The sequence below is a fragment of the Furipterus horrens genome, unplaced genomic scaffold, assembly GCF_987537825.1.
Source record: "Furipterus horrens unplaced genomic scaffold, mFurHor1.1.pri manual_scaffold_1, whole genome shotgun sequence".
In the NCBI taxonomy this organism is placed as follows: domain Eukaryota; kingdom Metazoa; phylum Chordata; class Mammalia; order Chiroptera; family Furipteridae; genus Furipterus; species Furipterus horrens.
Window position 1 is genome coordinate 195,003,014 of NW_028327171.1, and position 19,996 is coordinate 195,023,009.

At 38.8% G+C, this 19,996-nt stretch overlaps 2 pseudogenes; both read left to right on the forward strand.

The window, feature by feature from the left end:
* Positions 1-1,912: 1,912 nt before the first annotated feature.
* Positions 1,913-7,560, forward strand: LOC150022565 (mediator of RNA polymerase II transcription subunit 6-like; annotated as a pseudogene).
* Positions 7,561-8,186: 626 nt separating this feature from the next.
* The window catches only part of LOC150022566 (striatin-4-like), a 33,224-nt pseudogene continuing 21,414 nt past the window's right edge, over positions 8,187-19,996 (forward strand).

Genomic DNA, 19,996 nt, shown 5'->3' on the forward strand with positions numbered 1-19,996 from the left:
CACAACTATGGGTGAAAGTGAGGTGAAGAATGAGATTTTACATAGTTAAATGACCTCTCCACAAAACATATATTGATTAAAAAGGGGAAAAACTTAGCTTTACACTTTTAGCGACCTGGCAAACACTGTCTTAACCATATAAAGTTAACACCACTGGTAACACAGGAGGAAAATCAGGACAACTGTGAAAGAACAACAATAAAAAAGGCAAAAAGAAAAAATACCACTGGTAACAGGACTTTTTAAAAGGTGAGATAGATCACCTACCGAAGTTGGTTCAGGTGTTGAGACTAATGATCACACACACACACACACACACACACACACACACACACACACACTAAAAGGACAGAAAAAAGTTTATTACTCACATTTTGGAGTTAAGCAGGGCAAGCTCACAAGCATGGTTTGAGAGAGTGAGGAGGATGACTGGTCTGGGCTTTTATCATGTTTAAGGGCTGGGGCCTCTGGCGATGGTTGCCAAGCAAGGGCCAGGGCTTGGATGGTTTGAACTTCTCACCTGCACCAAAGGAGTGATTATCTGGGCTTTCTTATCAGCTTGCCCAGATGTGGGGCAGGGGAAGAGAGAGGAATGATTTGAAAGTTGTCAGCAATCAAACATCAAAATGGAATCTCATTCTTTATTCCACGGCCAACTGATGCCGTGTTCCACCCAATAAGTGCAATGAGAAGAACATGTCTGTGATATTCAAGCCCAAAATACATTACTTGGGCCTAATCATTAGGCACATCAGGAAAATTTACTGCATAGAGAAGAGTCAGCATAGCAAGCCTTAGGAAACACCTTTTCCTTAGAAAGCCCTGTTTGTGAGACTGGCCCCTGTTGGGATTTAGAAACTTGGATTTTGGGAGCGTTCCCACCTCTCTAACTGATAAGAGTGGCTCATTGTGCCTAAACTGTTTGTACTGGGAATGTGGTTCATGCTGAATACCTGCTTTTCTTCTTGGACTCTGGAATTTTGATACCTGCCAGGCAGAAGGTGCTTACTGTGACCAATCCCCACAAAGAGCCTTGAGTCTGTAATAAGCTTCCCCGGTAGACACTATTTCACATGTGTTATCACAATTCATTGTTGAAGAGTTAAGGGTTTCCTGTGGGACGCAGCTGGGAAAGGCCTCCAGGAACTTGCACGTGATTTTTTTTGGACTCGGTCTATTGTGCCTTTTGTTTTTTGCTTTGTGTCCTTTGGCTATAATAAATCAGAGCTGTAAGTATGATAATATGCTCATCCCTATGATTTCTCCTATCAAGTCATTGAAACTGGGGGTGACCTTGGGGGCCCCTGACACATCCACATGGATAGACATTCTATCAAATGATTGGTCTATAATCTTAAACAAATGTCAGAGTGATAGAGATAAAAAAAAAAATGTCATACCAGCAGGGAACAATGTAAGGTCCTGGCCTGGATCCTTCACTGCAAAGGGTATTTTTGAGATACAGAAATAGATATACAGTGAACTTGTATATCCATAAGTGGCCAAACTCTGATGGCGCTTCTGAGTGATGGATCTATAGGAGTTCTTTGTGCCAACCTTGTAATTTTTTGTTAAGTTCAGAACTGTTTCAAAATAAAATATCTTTTAAAACATTCTGAAAACATATCTTAATTGGCTGCATGATATTCTACTTGATGACTCTTCCATAGTTTCCTTACCTAGTGGGTCACAATCAGTAATATGAGAAGCACTTGAATAGTTTTAAGAAATATATATATGCCCAGATTTCCCCCGCCCCCAACCAGAGATTTTGATTCATTGTTCTAATATAGAACCAGAAATGAGAAACAGTAGGCTAGGAAATCTATGGCAGTAACCAGTCCCTTAATATTGACTATTTAGGTTGTTCTATCCATAAAATTTTAATAAGAATCTTTGGACTTCTGGAATTATGGCAGCTGTGGATATCTGAGATAATCTACTGGGAATTTCTTGGGTTGACAGTTCATAGATCCCCATTTTAAACAGTGAAAGTGTCCTGGATTACTTTTCAGAAAGAAGTAATCCTTTTTATGACAGAACATGTAATAATGAAGTGGTCAAAATGCAGAGATTAACATTAGAACACTTAAATCAGATGGTTGGAGTGGAATACATCCTTTTACATGCTCAAGAGCCCATTCTTTTTGTTATTTGGAAACAACAGCTGCAGTCCCCTACCCAAGATGCTTATTGATTTGAGAGAGAGAGAGAGAAACATTGATGTGAGAGAGAAACATCAGTTGGTTGCCTCCTGTACCTGCCCTGAGTGGGGGTCGAGCCCACGACCTCTTGGCGTACAGCACAACACTCCAACCAACGGGACCACCCGTCCAGGGCCAAATTTGATTTTGAAGCAAAGGATTACGTCACCTGTTTCCAGAGATGACCAGCTACATCTCCTAAGTATATAATGTTATCAAGACATTTCGTAACAACCCTGGTATTGATTCCAGAGAATGGCTTGTTAAAGAAGTTGTGGTTTCAGAATCAAGAATTTAAATTTAGCGTAAAGGCTAGAGTTTTTTTTCCAGAGAAAAAGAGAACCTTAGAACAAAGCCAAGACCAGGGATGGGATTTCCATGATGTGAGCGTTGAAGGCATAGAAGCTATATGCGGCATCAGTCTCACTGGCAGCTGTTTTAGTCCTCGCGACCCAGGACTAGGGCTCAGAGTTATCCCACTGACTGATTCCTGTATCATTGCTGGCGTGATCTATCAGGCACCAGACTTAGCATCAGTTATAAACTCTAGAGTGCTTACCGCAGTGCATGGCATTCAGTCCGTTTTTGATGGAGCTATATTATACTGTCGATACCACCCTTCCAACAGGTATTGGTGGCACTTCAAAGACCATAAAGAGCAAGATAAAGTCCACCTTAAAACCAAAAGGAAAGAAGAACCAAGCTCTATTTTCCAGAGGCAACGTGTGGATGCTTTACTCCTAGACCTCGGACAAAAATTCCCACCCAGATTTGTGCAGCAAAAGTCTGGAGAAATGCCTGTCCCAGTGGATCGGACAAAGAAAGAGGCAGAACCTACACCAGAAACTGTAAAATCTGAGGAGGAGAAGACCACAAAGAACATCCAACAGACAGAGAGCACTAAAGGCCCCCCTGAAAAACAAATGAGACTTCAGGGAGTATTTGACAAGAGAGAAGAAGCTTGCAAGACTTCTTGTCGACACATAATTGTATTTCATTACTGTGACAGCCTCCGCTGCCTTGCGGCATACCTCTTCAGGGGAAAGGCTAAGGGAGTAAACCCCGACAGAAAATCCGGAGCCGGAGTCCCTAAGGCGGTTTGACGTTGTAGTCAACACCGGCAACTCCTGCGGCGCACCTGAAGCCAAGCTGTATTGACTCCGTCTTTCCCTTGGACCCTTCAGCTGCGAAGAGAGGGGGGTCTGCTGCATGGGCAACAGCAGACCCTCCATATCACCCTGCCCAGGCTCTGTAGCTTCAGCTCCACTGGAGAGGACACTCCAGCGTCATCGTAAGATGTCGATTCGACACGGGGGGAGACAGATACCGTGTCACTCCCGAGTCGGACTGCACAGCCATTCTCGGCGGTGCAGATGGACTCTTAAGAAGCTACACCATCGTCTCTCGAGACGGACGGCTGCCGACGACGACGACTGTGACAGGCCCTTGAACTTGAAAAGTTCTTTGTCACAACCCTCTCATTTATATAGAACGTGCTTATTCTTTATGAAAGGACATCAGGATCCTTCGGCTTTCGATATGGATATTTGTTTGTATCTTTTGTAACCTTTCCCCTACAGGACTTGATCAGCCTCCTCACTCACATGTGTACTGCTTATATGTGTTTAAAACCAAATAAAGGTGTTTGTCTAAATTAAAAAAAAAAGAATCTTTGTACATAAAACTTTCCCCTTATTTTGTATTATGCTCTTAGCATCAATCCCAGAAGCCAAAGGATATGAGTATTTTTAAGGGTCCTACTGATATTTTAAGAATCATTTTCAAAAACAAATTGTCCAGTGTCTCTCCCACTGTATGCAAATACATCCTTTTGACATTTTAAACATCTTCGTTAACGTGATACATAAAGGATATGATCTTGTTTTAATTTTTATTTCTCTGATTTTTTAGAAGCTGAAGTGTTTCCAGTTTTTGTTGCCCATTAGTGTTTCCTTTTTTGAAAATAATCTTTATAGCCTTATGTATTGGAGTGCCAGTCTTTCTCTGATAGTTTTATATCAGTGCTTTATCATTGTAGTTGCAGTATTTCCCCAGTTTGTGGTTTGCCTTTCAATTTTGGTAATTTTACTCTTTAAGAGAAAGAACATTTTCTTGGGAATCAGAAAATATGCTGCTGCAGCAAGAAGACTTGCCAAACTCAAGGCTTCTTCTATATCTGGAAGGAGTTCCTAAGACAGAGGAGGAAGAAAATACTGCAAGCTTGAGCTAAGGGCTTCTGTGTTTTGTGTTTTTGAGGTACTTTTGGGGTGAGGAACATGTATCAAACCCATTATGGTTTACTTTGTTTTTAATTATGGGACGAGATTAACTCTGCTTTGAGGACTGTAGTAGAATAAATGACACACTAGAGCTATTTTTCTCCTTGATCATAGAAAAAAATAAGTTCCTAAATTAATTTCAACATAGTCCTGAAAATAAAAAGTTGCTCAAAAAATGAATTCCCATACGAAGCGCTGTGTGGGTTGGCTAAAACGTAGGAATAAGCAGATTGTACTGTCTGTTATTGAGAAAGATATTCTGGGCTAACCCCAGTCATAATCACTGCAGTATTCAGTGTCTCAGGACAAGAACCCATCAAATAATAATGTTATTTCAGAAAATGCTATAAAAACATGTTAGAAGAAAATCAGTATTGCTCACAGACCTAAAAAATCTGGGATAGCCAGGAAAGACCTACCTATTCACCCTGTCCAGGTTAGTAGAAGGCTTCAGCCACGTGGGGGAGCTCAAATCTCACTTGCCTTAATTGTTACTCCACCCCAAAGAGGCTGACGGCAGACACTTGGGATTGGTCAAGTCCAAGAACACAGTTTCGGGCACAGTGCTAGGGGCCTGGAACGTTCTCTGTGTTGAAGAAAAGTTTAAACTTGGAACCAAAATTTATTTTTGGCTCATCATTTTGTAGGGTTTTCTCTTTAGGAAATCTGTCCTCCCATACATTTGGATTGACAAGAGAGGGCTCTGCTTAGATGGAGGCGCCTGCTGCCACCCAGAAGGTCTTGGGGGGCAATGGATAATTTTCTAGAAACTAAGAAAAGCTTTTCTTTCCTTCCTCACTTTAATTGCAATTTGATTGGAATTGTCTCTTCTGTCCATCAGAGCCAAACCACGAGGCTAACTGCAGGCCAGGCAACATCCTTTGGGTAATGAGACAGAACTGATTCTAATGGGTTAGGAATTAGTTCCAAGGGCAAAGAAAGGCTTGTCCCAAAACAGAGCATCTCTGGAGAGAATTTTGGACTGGTGGTGCTGGCTTTGTGGACAGGAGAGTGTATTCACAATCCAAGGGTTTCATTTTTCTTTTTATCCCCCGTTTGTCCACCTGGCTGAGATAAATCCTGATAATAGTATGGATCTTGGAGCAGTAGAAGCGTCCAACAAACCACAGCCATGAAATTCATCACTAAGCAGAGGAAGAGGGGTGAGAGGCCTCTCTCCTTGTTACCTCCCTCTCTCTCTTCCTTCATTCCTTCAAGCTAGAAAACACATGGGAAAAGCCTTCCTTCCTTCCTTCCTTCCTTCCTTCCTTCCTTCCTTCCTTCCTTCCTTCCTTCTTCCTTCCTTCCTCCTTCCTTCCTCCCTCCCTCCTTCCCTTTTTTCCTTCCTTTCTTCTGTCCTTCCTTCCCTCCTTTTGTTCATTTATTCTTCTTTTCCTTTTGGAGGTGGTTCCGTGTATGATATATCAATAATTACTTTTCTTATTTTAAATTAATTTTTAACTATATAAGTGATTCCTGAATACATTCTCCTTCCAAAACACCAGACACCTATAGTTAAAGCTGCCATCAAGTCCTCTTGCAGCATCATCCCCCTACCCCCTATCCCAATGCTATATTACAAGCATTATTGCCTAGGCTCAAATTTAACTCTACCACTTAACTGCCTGTGCAACTTCAAGCAAGTTACTTAACTGGTCTGTGCCTAAATAGCCTTATCTGGAAAATGAAAATGTTATTAATACCCACCTCAAAGGACAGCTTTAAGGATTAAATGTAATAATATATGTAAAACAACTTAAACACCATATCACACTTAGTAAGCACTTAATAAATGTTAGCTACTATTACCTACCCACTTTCTCACTTGTGACACACACTCCTCCCCAGTTCCCAGAGCTAACCACTATTACGAGTTTTGAGAATGTCGTTTTAGTATCATTTGTGTGTGAGTGTGGGTATGTGTTTGACAAAATGCTGTCATATTATGCATATTATTCTTCAGCTTGCCTATTTCAATGAGCAACGATGTCTGAGATTTGGATCTAGCTTATTCCTTTTAACCGCTATAAATTTCTTCAGCTATAATTTCTTTAGCTATTTCCTTACTGATGGACAGTTAAAATGTTACTCATCTTTGTCTGTCAAAGGAACCTTCACACATGCATCTGTGCTATGTTGTGCCTATGCACCAGGGTTTCAGATAGAAACCTGTATGTGCGGCCGCTGCGTGGTAGGGAACGTTCAAATTGCTGGAACCAACCTATGTTTCCACTGGCGGTATCTGAGTGTACTCACGTTCTCAAAACTTTGCAAACGTTCATTAATAAAATTAAACAGCTTTGCCAGTCTAATGGAGAGACATTATGTCATTATTATTTTAATTTGTATTGCCATGGTTTCTAGTGAGATTGAGCATCTTTTCATATGTTTATTGGCTCTTTGCATTTTGTTTTCTGGAAATCATCTGTTCATAGCCTCTGTTCTCATTTCATTTATATTGTTAGCCTTTTTCTTATAACTCTGTAAAATAAACTTTTGTCAGATTTGTGGTAAATACTTTCTCTTAATCAGTTTTGCTTATCTTTTAGCTTTGTCTTTGGAGTCTTGGATAACACAGGCCTAAATTGGGATGTGACCAAGTTGATAAACCTTTTTTCATAATTTTTGTTTGTTTGCCATTTTGCATTTAGCGCCTTATTTAAGAAAGCCTTTTTACAACAAGTTGTTAAAGGTATCTATATATATATATACTGATACACATGTACATATATCTATATCTATAACTATTTTTCCTAATGGACCCTTTCTATACAGTGATGTGTCATCTTCTTGGAAAATATGAAGGCCTATGGTGCCAGAACACTCTGATTCTAGACACCATGTTGTGTTGAGAAGCTGGAGCTGGTGAATTGAATTACGAATATGCAGATTCTGAACCCCTGAGTGAGGGGGCCCAAGCCACCCACACAGAGCTGGCAGCTCCTTTAGCTCCTCAGAGCTCCTGCTTTGGGGAATTGAAACCGTGGGTCATTTTGATTAAAGGTGCAGTTTCAACATACCCCACAAAGGACGTAGTGACAAGATTTGTTACTTACAGACTTTTAGAAGCAGGGTAACCCCAACCCTGTGCAATGAGATGGGAAAGGCAGCCTCCATCCTATGAGAGAGAGAGAGAGCAGGGATCAGGCAACTATTACTTCCACAGTGGTTGGGGTAGTGGTCACTAACTTTTCAGGGTCTTCACTCTCAGTGGTTGTCTTAAAAAAGTGTCCAAGGAAAAACAAAGCAGAGACTTATGGTGGGAATCCTAAACTCAAGTCTTTATCTAAATGTCTACACTCTGAATATGAGCAGGGCTATGATACTCTAAAATGCTTAGCAGCAACTCAGAAAACAAAAGTTGTTATTCTCACCCTACAGGTTTGCTCAGGGGCAGAGGAAAAACTATAAGACAAAGAAGAAAAAGGAGGATTCAAAAGCCTATGTGGAATCAGAAAAGTATTGCCTGGGCTCTGGAAGTGGCAAGTCTGGAACATGGAGAGGAACAGGACTAGCTTTCAAAACGCTTTTTTGTTTTGAGATTGGGGGGAAAGCAAACGTATTGGGAAGGATAGCATCAATCAGACAAATAGCATAAGCTTACATATTGTAGGGAAGGAGTGGGACTAGTTTAGGAGCTGGTGGAAGTTTGGAAAGAAACATTTGACTCTACCTGAAAGAAATAGGGATTCCTTAGGGGGGTATGGAAATGGAGCACGACAGTAAGGCATTAGGTTGTGCTGCTGCAGAAAAAGATGTAGAGAAAGCAGTATTTCTTTTGGCCTAAAGAATGCTAAAAAACAAGGGAGAAGACATATTGATTGCATTACTTCTGAAACTGAGGTCATGGGGATTGATGAGATGGATGGCCTCTGTAAACCATATGGATTATCCTGGCAATGTTTCCTCTTCTCCTTCATCCTCTTTAGAATATGTCTTTGTTAGTCTTACAGTAAATATGCATTTGAGCATTATTCATTCCTCAGCTGATACTCCTGCTGCCTTCGGTTAGATTGTTTCTGTGTCTTTGGAAGCAGGGCCATGCTTAAGCAAAACTCTAACATTCTTCAACTCTGACTCCTGATCTACAGAGTTGTCTGCAGTCACACTCTATTTTTCTTTCCAGACTTCCCCATCAAGTGGTACTGTGAGTGTGTCCTCAAAAATTTCCTCTCTGCTCCAAATTTGAAAGACAGCTATGGAAAAACAAACAAACAAACAAAAAAACAAATCCAAGACAAACAATAGCTAAACATTTTTGTGGGCCAGAAGTGGAAGCACTCAACAGTCAGTGGGGACTGCAGCATAGGCCTGCTGGGTTCCAGTTCCAGAAATAGGCAGGTGGAAGAGTGCGACTCCTTCAAGGGGATGACAACTGAAGTGCCCCACATGTGGCGGGGCAGCAGGGCCCGCATCACACTGTAAGACCAAAGGCTAGTGGGGCCAGCATTGACAATGAAACCAGTTGAAATAGCTCTGATCTTTGCTTGAAACTGTGACTTTATACAGCCGAGTCCCTGCAGAAGACAGGAGGAAGTGGAGCAAGCCCAGCAATAGGACCTGTTTGGTTCAGTAACTAGATCTAAAATAGCCCCATCACTCTGCTTGGAGCACTCTTTCCAGGGCAGGACCAGATTATGGCCTTGGGTGGTGGGTCTCCCCAGAGGCCTAGTGGAGGCAGCTGCAAGACTTAGACATAGTGAGGGGGAATCACAGAGAGAGAAAACAAGCTAAGACAACACAACAAAGACTAATACCACCCAATATCAGCCTAACAACCTGAATATAAATTCACCTTTAAGAAAACTACCACTAAACACATTTTGTAACAAAATTATCAATCAGATGGATTCACTCATAATGAACACAAAAAAATAGGAACATATCCAATGATTTTAAAATGTTATGTTCCAGATCTTCAAAGAGATAGAGAACAAGAAATTACAAAATAGAAGTAGACGGATCTGATAGACCATGAAAAAAAAAAAAAGACATTGTGAGAATTAAAATAAAGTAAATGAAATAAAAAGCTTAATAGTATAAACAATATATTGGACCCAGTAAAAACATGTTAGTGAACTGGAACTAAAAAATTACACTTTTTCCTCTTATTTTGACAATCTTGATCATGAAGGTGCTCTTTAAATCAATCCCTGTTTCTCACCTCTCTCCCTTTGTTACTCCGTGTTCTTCCTACACAAACTGTTTCCTGTGCTTCAGTTTCTTCCTATAGACTGAAGACATGAAAATATTAGTCACAAGAATAATTGTGCAATTATATATAACCGCACTGCAGTAGATGATACATGGACCACTGTAGCATTTATCATTGGGTAGTTTGCTAGAATACTAAAGCTGTTTTCAGCCAATATTAATGCATTACACTTGGTACAAATTGGCTTCCAAAGTCTCTCCTGACTTTCTGCAACAAGCACTATGATGAATAAGCTGAAGAGGCTCCAAGTAGTTATATGACATATAAATTTTGCTTATAGAATTATTCTGACAAGCTCACTTCTTTTCAGCAATGTGTTCCCTTAATAAAATTGATTGTGAAGTTTGAAAATTGCCTATAAAACTCTAACTTTAACTCCTACACACCTACTTTGAGGACACTTCATCCTCAGAGTTCAATTGAGAAGATAGACCCAACTTTGAAGAGTTGAAGTTGTTGAACAACCCAGAAAACAACTTTAAGTGCCAGTAGAACAGGCCTTAACAATGTACTTGACCACATATTCACTTGGAGCTGACTAATAAAAAGGAATTTGGTTAGCAGGTAGAGCTTCATATCAAATGAATAGCTATTCTCTGGACTGTAAATAAATTGTTTGATAACAAGAACTGGGAATCTATGGAAGATGCTTCTGGTGTCTTCCCAATATCCCTATGCCCTCCTCCTTTTCTAACAGAACCCTGATTTTGTTTGAAATGTCAATGTGCTTAAGCAAGAAGGATTCCCAAGTAATACCCATGATCTAAGAAGTCAATTATAATAATCTTGTTCTCTGCTTTCCCAGCCTCTCCTGCTCTTCCTTAGGGGTGCCTATGAGACACAGCTGTAGTAAATAACATGTAAACAGAAGTCTGCTAAGAAAAGGGTAGATGTGGTTAGTGCTACTCCTACCTGTTTCCTCCTGCCTTGAATTTGACATTTAAAAATGTGGCAGCCATCTCGTGACCATGAGACAAAGACCAAGAGAATAATAGAAATACCAGCCCTGATATCATTGAGTTGGGCAAACGCTGGCAGAAGCCCACCACTTGACATCTTGCTAAGTGAGAAAAATAAGCTTTTATCAACATACTAATAACCATACACAGTTCTAATTAGTATGTAAATAAAACAGTTGGTTTTTTAATCTGTATTTTGAAAGACTAAAATGACTAGATCAAGTCTAGGCTGGAATAAAAGAAGTACATGTTAATTGACTCACACTAGAGAAGAACATATGTTCAAAGAAAAAAGAGTAGGAAACTATTCCCTTGGGACTATTGCTAGAAGAATTTTGACTGGACATGCCAACCAACCTAAACATTTGAACGCCAATGAGGATGATGTCTAGATTAAATTAAGTGAGTTTCTTAAATGTTCAAACCACTACATTTTACAGAAAACTGTCCTTCAGAATGGGAGATGCATATAATAATTAGAATATTGAGCTGAATGTCAATGTCTTGGTCTGTCTTCCCAGACACTTATTATTGTTGGCTTTTGGCTTGCTTATTATTATAATTTTCAAGTAATCAAGTTTACAGAATGTTGCAAGGTTAGTACAAAGAACTCCCATATGCCCTTTATCTAGTTTCACTAATTGTTAACATTTTTCTATATTTGCTTTATCATTCTTTCTATGCAGAAAGATAGATATAAATGTAAATATTTTTCCAAATTATTTGAAAAAAACACTAGACCTGATGGTTTCTTTCCCCTAAATCGTCCAGTTTATGTTTCTAAAGAAGGTGGAACTTCTTTTACATAACTATGATGCAGTTATCAAAATCAGGAAATAATATTAAAAGAATATTACTATTTAAATCTATAGAGCTTATTTTCATTTTGGCAGTTATTCCAAAATGTGATAGACTTTTGGTCCAAGATCAATTCAGGATGACATTTTGTATTTAGTTGTCATGAACCTGCTAATTTTATAATTAAAAATATGTCATGTGCTTATTTTCTTAGGTGACTATGGATAACTAGACAATAAATGCCACATTGAGTCATATCCACTGTCCAGCTCACTATGTTGGAAATTGAAGGAGATGATTTGTAAGAGTGTGGATATTGTCCTTAATATAAATTTCAAATTTGCACTGAAGTTTAAACTCATTTGTTTAAAGAGTCAAATAATTCCACACGTTTCTTATTTAAACAGTAATCTCTATCTCAACTTTTTTATCTTCTCCATTTCTCCTTTCTCAGAAGCAAATATTAACTACTTTAGTTGATTGTTTTCTCTTCTTTCTTCTGTTCTTTTTTTGCTAACATGTACACTATTATTTATGTTTTTAGCCAATTAATATTAAATTATTAAAGAATGAAATATTGCTCTGACTGGTGTAGCTCAATTGGTTGGGCGTGGTCCCACAAAGTGAAAGTCGCCTGTTTCATTTCTGGTCAGGACACATGTCTGGGTTGCGGGTTTGGTCCTTGGTAACCGATTGAGTTTTCTCTCTCACATCAATGTTTCTCTCCCTCTCTTTCTCCTTCCTTTCCCCTCTCTCTAAAAATAAATAAACATTAAAAAAGAATGAAACATTTAAGAAGTAATGGACTTTAGCCAGTATATTTCAGCAGAATTAACTAGAAGACATATGTGCTAGGCCAAATGGAGTATCTTTCATTTATTAATACAGAATCACAGGGCATAGTTAGACATCTGAGGCTCAATGATCTAAAAAGAGTTCCTAGGGGAACAAAAATATTTTCCATTTCAAGTGCTCCTTAATGGCAGAAAGTGTTCTTTCTTCCTTGGCATTCTCTCTTTTCTCTCTACCTCAGGATATAAGTACAGATGCATTGGCTGCTTTACAGATGTGCTATGATTTCTTGCTGTGGTTGATCAAAGTTGGAATGCCTGAGGAAATTACTCAACTTAGACAGCCTGGAATTATATCTAGCCAAATAGTTATAGTGCTCTACTTTTCACATGTGTTAAAGTAATATTTTAGCTATCCTGGATGTAAGTTGAGAGAACATTTGTTTGCATCACATCTGTGAGAACTTGAGTCAAGTATAGTATGTTGAATGCCCAGCTTTAGTATCTGTGAGAGTTCATTTTTTAAAACTGTTCCATCACACAAAAAACAACATATTTTATGTTAAAAAACAAACCCTCACACACAACAGCATCCGTATTAGGAACTAAGACTTTTATGATCTTGAAGCATCCAAGCTCTTCTGGAAAGGTCAGAATAAATGCCGCAAATGTTGATATTTGTTCATGAGAGCATTTGTTGATCTGGCATGCAATAGTCTGTCAACAAATGGAACCATATTTTCTCTAATTTCTTATTAAAAATTTTAAATAAAAATAGCACTGCACATCTGTCCTTACCTTTTTTTCTGTCAATCTTCCTAATTTGCAAATAAACATATAAAGGGTTAAGCAGAAAAATGACATCATAGTAGTTTAATTTCATGTTTTTTTAAATTAACAGTCACAGAATTGCAGTACAAAGACACAAATCTCTAAAATATAATATTGGCTTCAATAGATTTGCACATATGAAATAGTTTAAAACTTTGTTTTAGTTGGGTTCTTTATGATGTCCAGCAAGAGGTTAGCACATACAGTACCTGAAATTGTCTTTTCCACATGAACTGCAGTAGAAAAGACAAATGCAGCTGTTTCTCCAGTAAAGCCAAATTTGGCATCTACTTACACTTCCCCTCAACTTAAATAATTACACCTTTCAACCATGTTGACAATAATATGTAAATATCACTCAAAAAAACACCCTTAACATATCATGCACTTATAATAACTTAAAGCATCCGTTTATCAAATGTGAGGTGAAGACATGATCAGAAATGGGGAGGAGGGGGGAGTAATACTAACTTATAAGCAGTTACTTAAAACTATGCTTCATTTGATTGAAAAGAGTTCCAACCCACTTAACTTCTTCTACTTTATCTTTTGTTGTTTATTCTATCACAGTTGTCGCATTTTTTCCCCTTTTGCCCTGCTCCACCGAACCCATCCTCTAATGCACAATCTCTTCTCCTTGTCCACGTCTGTGAGATATTCGTACATGTTCTTTGACTAGTCCCCTCCCCTTTCTTCCACCATTCTTCCCTTCTGCCTCCCTTTCTACAGCTATCAGTCTGTTCCATGTTTCCATTGTCTCTGGTTCTATTTTTCTCATTTTCAAATTTTGCTCATTAGGTTTCAGTTATAAGTGAGGTCATATGGTACTTGTCTTCTGCTGACTGGCTTATTTCACTTAGCACAGTAGTCTCCCTTTCCATCCATGCTGTCGCAAAAGGTAAAATTTCCTTCTTTTTTTTCTGCTATGTAGTATCCCATTGTGTAAATGTACCACAGTTTTTTTTAATACACTCATCTACTTATGGTCACTTGAGCTGTTTCCAATGCTTGGTTATTGTAAATAGCACCACTATGAACATAGGGGTGCATAAGTTCTTTTGAATTGGTGTTTCAGGATTCTTAGGATATATTCCTAGCAGTGGAATCATGGGATTGTGAGGCAGTTCTATTTTTAATTTTTTGACGAAATTCCATACTGTTTTCCACAGTGACTGCACCAGTCTGCATTCCCACCAACAGTGCATGAGAGTTCCCTTTTCTCCACATCCTTGCCAGCACTTGTTGTTTGTTGATTTATTAATTATGGCCATTCTGACCAATGTGAGGTGGTATCTCATTGTGGTTTTAATTTACATCTCTCTGATGGCTAGTGGTGTTGAGCATTCTTTCATATAACTATGGGCCCTCTGTATGTCCTCCTTAGAGAAGTGTCTATTCAGGCCCTTTGCCCATTAAAAAAAAATGCTTTATTTATTATGCTGTTACAGTTGTCCCAATTTCTTTTCCCTTTGTTCCCCTCCACCCAGTGACATCCCTCCCTCCAGTTGTCCCCCCACCTTAGTCCATGCCCATTGGTTGTGCATATAGTTCTTCACAGTATCTTCCTGTCTACTCCACTCCCTCCTACTATGCTTCTTACTTCCTGTACCACCTCCCTCCCTTTCCCCTTTTCCTCCTCCCCACTGACTTCCTCCCAATATGTTCCCCACATCTATAATTCTTTTTCCACTCTCGTTGCCTACTTAGTTTGCCTTTGTTTCAGTTCCCTAGCTTCTGTTGTTGGTTGTTGTGATACAGTTTTCATTTTAATGTTCATAGTTTTGATCTTCTTTCTCCTAAACAAGTCCCTTTAACATTTCATATAACAATGGTTTGGATCTGATGAATTCCTTCAGTTTTACTTTGTCCTGGAAGCACTTCCTCTGCCCTTCTATTCTGAATGACAATTTCGCTGGATAGAGTAATCATGGCTGTAGGTTTTTGCTTTTCATTACTTTGAATATTTCTTGCCAGTCCCTTCTTGCTTGCAGAGTTTCTTTTGAAAAATCAGCTTATAGTCTTATTGGGGCCCCTTTGTACATAGTTTTCTTCTTCTCTCTTGCTGCTTTTAAGATTCTCTCTTTATCCTTAATTTTTGACATTTTGATTATAATGTGTCTTGGTATGGTTCTCCCTGGGTCCAGTTTTTTTTGAACTCTCTGTGCTTCCTGGACCTATAGGTCTATTTCCTTCCCTAAGTTAGGGAAGTTCTGCTTCATTATTTTTTCACATAATTTTTCAATTTCTAGTTCTTCTTCTTTACCTTCTGGCAACCCTATGATTTGGATGTTGGCTTGCTTATAGCTGTTGCATAGGTTTCTGAGCCTCTCCTCATTTTCCTCACTTTTCATTTCCTCTTTCTGCACTGGTTGACTGTTTGTTCCTTCCTTATATACCGATTTGTTGATTTGATCCCTGGTTTTCCTTCCTTCACCACTTGTTTCATATGTATTTTTGTTCATTTCAGCAGGGCTAGCCTTCATTTCTTCCCCGTCTTGTTTAAGATCCGCTGTTAGATCTGTAAGTTTTCTTATAACCAGAGCTCTAAACTGAGCCTCAGAAAGATTTCCTATCTGCTGGTCTGATAGGTCATATATTTCCTGTCTGGTCAGCTGCATGATTGGGATCTCTATCATGACCCCTGCCATCCTGACAGTTTGTGTTTACCTTTGTTTCCTGGGTGGGGCTGTCACACTTCCTACGCTATAGGTGGTGGAGCCCCGTGCACTCATCACTACCAGGTGACCCTTCTCACCATGCTGTGGTACTTTGTGTGGGGGCTGGGGTCCAAGATGGATTTCTGCCATTCGCTCTCGTCTGGGAGACTGGGAGCCATCCCCACACCCTCCTGCCCTCACAGTCCAAGGCAATGGGGGTCTGCCTTCCCCGGTGTTGGAATTGTGAGCTGACAGGTTTTGTCTGCAGCTGGGGCTGTTCCCCAGGTGCTTCTCGCCTTCCCTTAAATATGGGTGTCTGTGCTTACCGCAGTCCCACCGCCTTCGCCCCAGCTGCCGCTGCCAACACAGCTTAACCTCTCAGCCCCGACTTCGCCCCTCCTACCTGTCTGGACAAGCACCACTTGTTTATAATCTCATACATTGGGCTGCCATGTAGCTTTAGTTTCTGGAACTTCTGGTTATTTCTGGTTTTGCAGTAGTTGTATTCCTTCTTAGTTGTGGAGGGAGATGGAGCGTGTCAGTCTAGGCCTCCATCTTGGCCAGAAGTCTCCCTCTGCCCATTTTTAAATTGGGTTGTTTGTCTTCCTGGTGTTGAATCATATGAATTCTTCATCTATTTTGGAGCTCAAACCCTTGTTTGAGGTATCTTTGGCAAATATGTCCTCCCATACAGTCAGTTCCCTTTTCATTGTGAGGATGATTTCTTTAGTTGAGCAGAAACTTTTTAAATTGATGTAATCCCATTTGTTGTTTTTTTCTTTTCTTTATTTTCTTTGCCCTAAGAGATATATTGGCAAAAATATTGCTACATGGGATGTCTGAAATTTTACTGCCTATGTTTTCTGCTAGGACTTTTATGGTGTCATGACTTATATTTAAGTAATTTATCCATTTTGAGTTTATTTTGGTATATGGTGTAAGTTGGTGGTCTGGTTTCATTTTATTGCATGCACTGGTCCAGTTCTCCCAACACCATTTATTGAAGAAGCTATTTTTACTCCATTGAATGCTCATGCCCCCTTTGTCAAATATTAATTAACCACAGAAACATGAGTTTATTTTTGGGTTCTCTATTCTGTTCCATTGATCTATGTATCTGTTCTTATGCCAGTACCAGATTGTCTTGATTACAGTGGCCTTGTAGTATAGTTTAATATCAAGTATTTTGATCCCTCCAATTTCGTTCTTCTTTCTCAAGATTGCTGTGGCTATTTGGGGTCTATTTTGGTTCTATATACATTTTTGGACTATTTGTTCTAGATCTGTAAAACTAATCCACTTTAAAATGTTAACATCTGCACATAGCCCCCAAAAGGAAAATATAAATAAGTTTCTCACTCTGAGTTTTTTGAGAAACCTAATAAATATTCAACGCCAATGCCCTGTATTACAGATGTTTACATCGGGCACTGTCAGGAAGTGTACACACCATGCAGGAGGCTGGACCTGTGAGAGGGACTGCCAGGAAAAACTCTCTGGCAATGGGAATGGCCAAAGAACTCTTGTCCCATGGGATGATTAGGATTCAATTTTAAGCTATTTGCTCTGCTATAGTGATATGCAATCCTTCATTATTCTAACACTTCATAGATAAAGCCTGATACCCACATAAAAATGAGATGATGACCAGAATGAATGAAAACAATTAAGAAATGTTTTGTTCTGCTTTGAAGCAGGGTTTAGGTTATGATCTTGGTGAGATTCCTAAAAATTACATAACTTAACTTTCTCATTTCTTTCCAGATTCTGAATAAAGGCCTGGGTAAGAGAGATGGACAAAAACTTAAAATCAAAAGGCAGTCTTTTAGATCGATCTTCAGAATATCAGCATATAATTTTGCTGAACATAGAAAAATCTTCTTAACCTAGCTCCTTCATTACAAAACAAAACAAAACAAAACAAGCAAGCAAAAACAACCCAGTAGATATCAGATCATAAAACCGATGCCCCTAATGGTATAGATCCCAACACACACACACACACACACACACACTGGTCACAGCACTATAAATCCAAGGTCTAATAAACTTGTATATCTATTAATATAGGAAAAGGAAGCATTTTACATTCAATCCAAAAGTCTAGATTTCTTCCACATAGTCAAAATACAGGATTACCATCAAATCCACCAAATTACCAAATGTGGCTTTAAGTAGCTCAAAACTGAATTCCAAAATGTAGTAACTCCAGAGCTAAATACAGGCTCATATACAAAACTACATGCTCTTCAGGAACTGCTAAGTCTGGACTTGGACCTATCCTCTACCGGATTCAGCCAAGGTGAAAATGTCTAATCAAGTCCACAGAGGCCATGAAGAAATGGCTAGAAAAGGGTGAAAAGTTTTTCATGTTGCCAACAGTACAAAGTAAAGTGTAACATGCTCTGTATTTAAGCATTTTGACTTGGTAAAAAACTAATACAATGCAGTTTTAATGCATGTAAAAGTAATCTAGAATGCAATAATTGATTTAGTTTTCTTTTTATTCTAAAATAATTAAAAGGGAAAAAAAACCCACTGGTTTTCTATTGAGCAGGTACTTTGTGATAGAGTGCATTTTAATTTCTAGGGTCTTAGATAAAGAACAGATATACCCTTAGTACTAAAGATGAGAATCAGTATCAGTATTCAAAAAAGTGTTTTAAAAAGTGTAACTTTTACTGTTCCAGGCTACCTGGGCTCTGTTTGTTGCTTCTTTGTTCTCATATGACCACCCACAGCCTGTCTTCTAGTTAATGTTCTAGCAACAGAACAAGCAAATAAGTTGCTTCCTATCTGCATACATCTCTTCAAGACACATTTCCCTTGGCTGGAGGTAGAAATCCTTGGGAGAGGTGATCTTCCCTGCTTCCTTACCAGAATATAGTCATTTGGCTGGCTGCCAACTCCACGAAGTGTACCTGTGTATGCGTGCCTCAAAAATAAAACAAACAAACAAACAAAAAACCACAGAGAAACATATAGATTCTGCAAATAGTTGGAATATACAGAAATACTAATAAGACCTTTGACTAAAATAATCAATAATATCATGTTGAAAAAAAAGTAAAAAGAGCACCTAAAGCCAAAACTCAAATTTCATGCAATGAAAACATTTTAAGTACCACTAAGAAAAAAAGATAAAACTCCTTGCTTCACACACAGAAAAACTGGACCTCCCCCTGTTACAGAGAATAAAAAGTATTATCAATGAAAGAGAAAATGAGACTTTCAAAAGTAGTAGGTCTAAATTTAGACTCATTAGCCCCATTATGGTTAATGGCTCTTGTGTATATGTGGGCTAAATGCATCAAGCTGTTTTCCAAATGTGTTCAGTCCCATGGGCAAGGGGAGGGGCGAGGAAGTAAGGAACGACTGAAATACTCAGCTACCCTTTGCTTATGAAAAGATGGTTTCTGCAAAACAAAAACTGTGCAGAAGAATGAAATGCTCATTTATTGAAATAACGTTTCAATTTTCCCAATACAGAAATGACTGTAGAGCAGATGTTTCTAATTTTTTTGCATTAAAAAGCAAACACTGAAATAGAGTGGCGAGCACGGTGTAATTAAGCATCTACTCACGAAGAAATCCCCTAAGGGAACTTGTTTCAGGTTTGGTGAGAGAAAGAGGGTTAGTTATAGCAGCCTGGCCTGGTGTGTCTTTCCATCCTAGATATGCTCATATTCCAGCAGCAAGCCTCACCATTTCCATGACCACTACTAGCTCATTGTTTTTGGTATTTACTTTCATATACCTAAATAACATGCCTATATTACTACTTTTTTTTTAGTGGATGTTATACATAATCTACTGATCCCCTGCTATGGAATTTGCGATGGTGAACGAGAACACATCCATGTATATATCCAACCCCTCAATATAGTCATCTCATAATTTTGATTAGATTAATATTTATAGGTTATATTATTATTCCTACAAAATGCTATCATTAGCTGATATTACATGATGACTTTTCCTTTCTTGCCTTTTACTTTTCTTGGACTTAATAATAATCTTGTTCTTCATGTTTGCCACTTCAAGGCTAAATTCCTCCAGCTGTCTAAGTCTCTTTTTAGTATATTTAGATGTATTAGGTCTTTTTTATCAATTCATCTTCTTGACAAAAATCTACCACCAAACCGCCCACCAGCCCTCTGACCTTCTCTGATCTGGATCAGTTATGTCCCTCTATCTGGGACCATTGTCATTCAGGCATCTCTGGATCTTAATAAAACATATTGAAGATAAAAAAGACGACA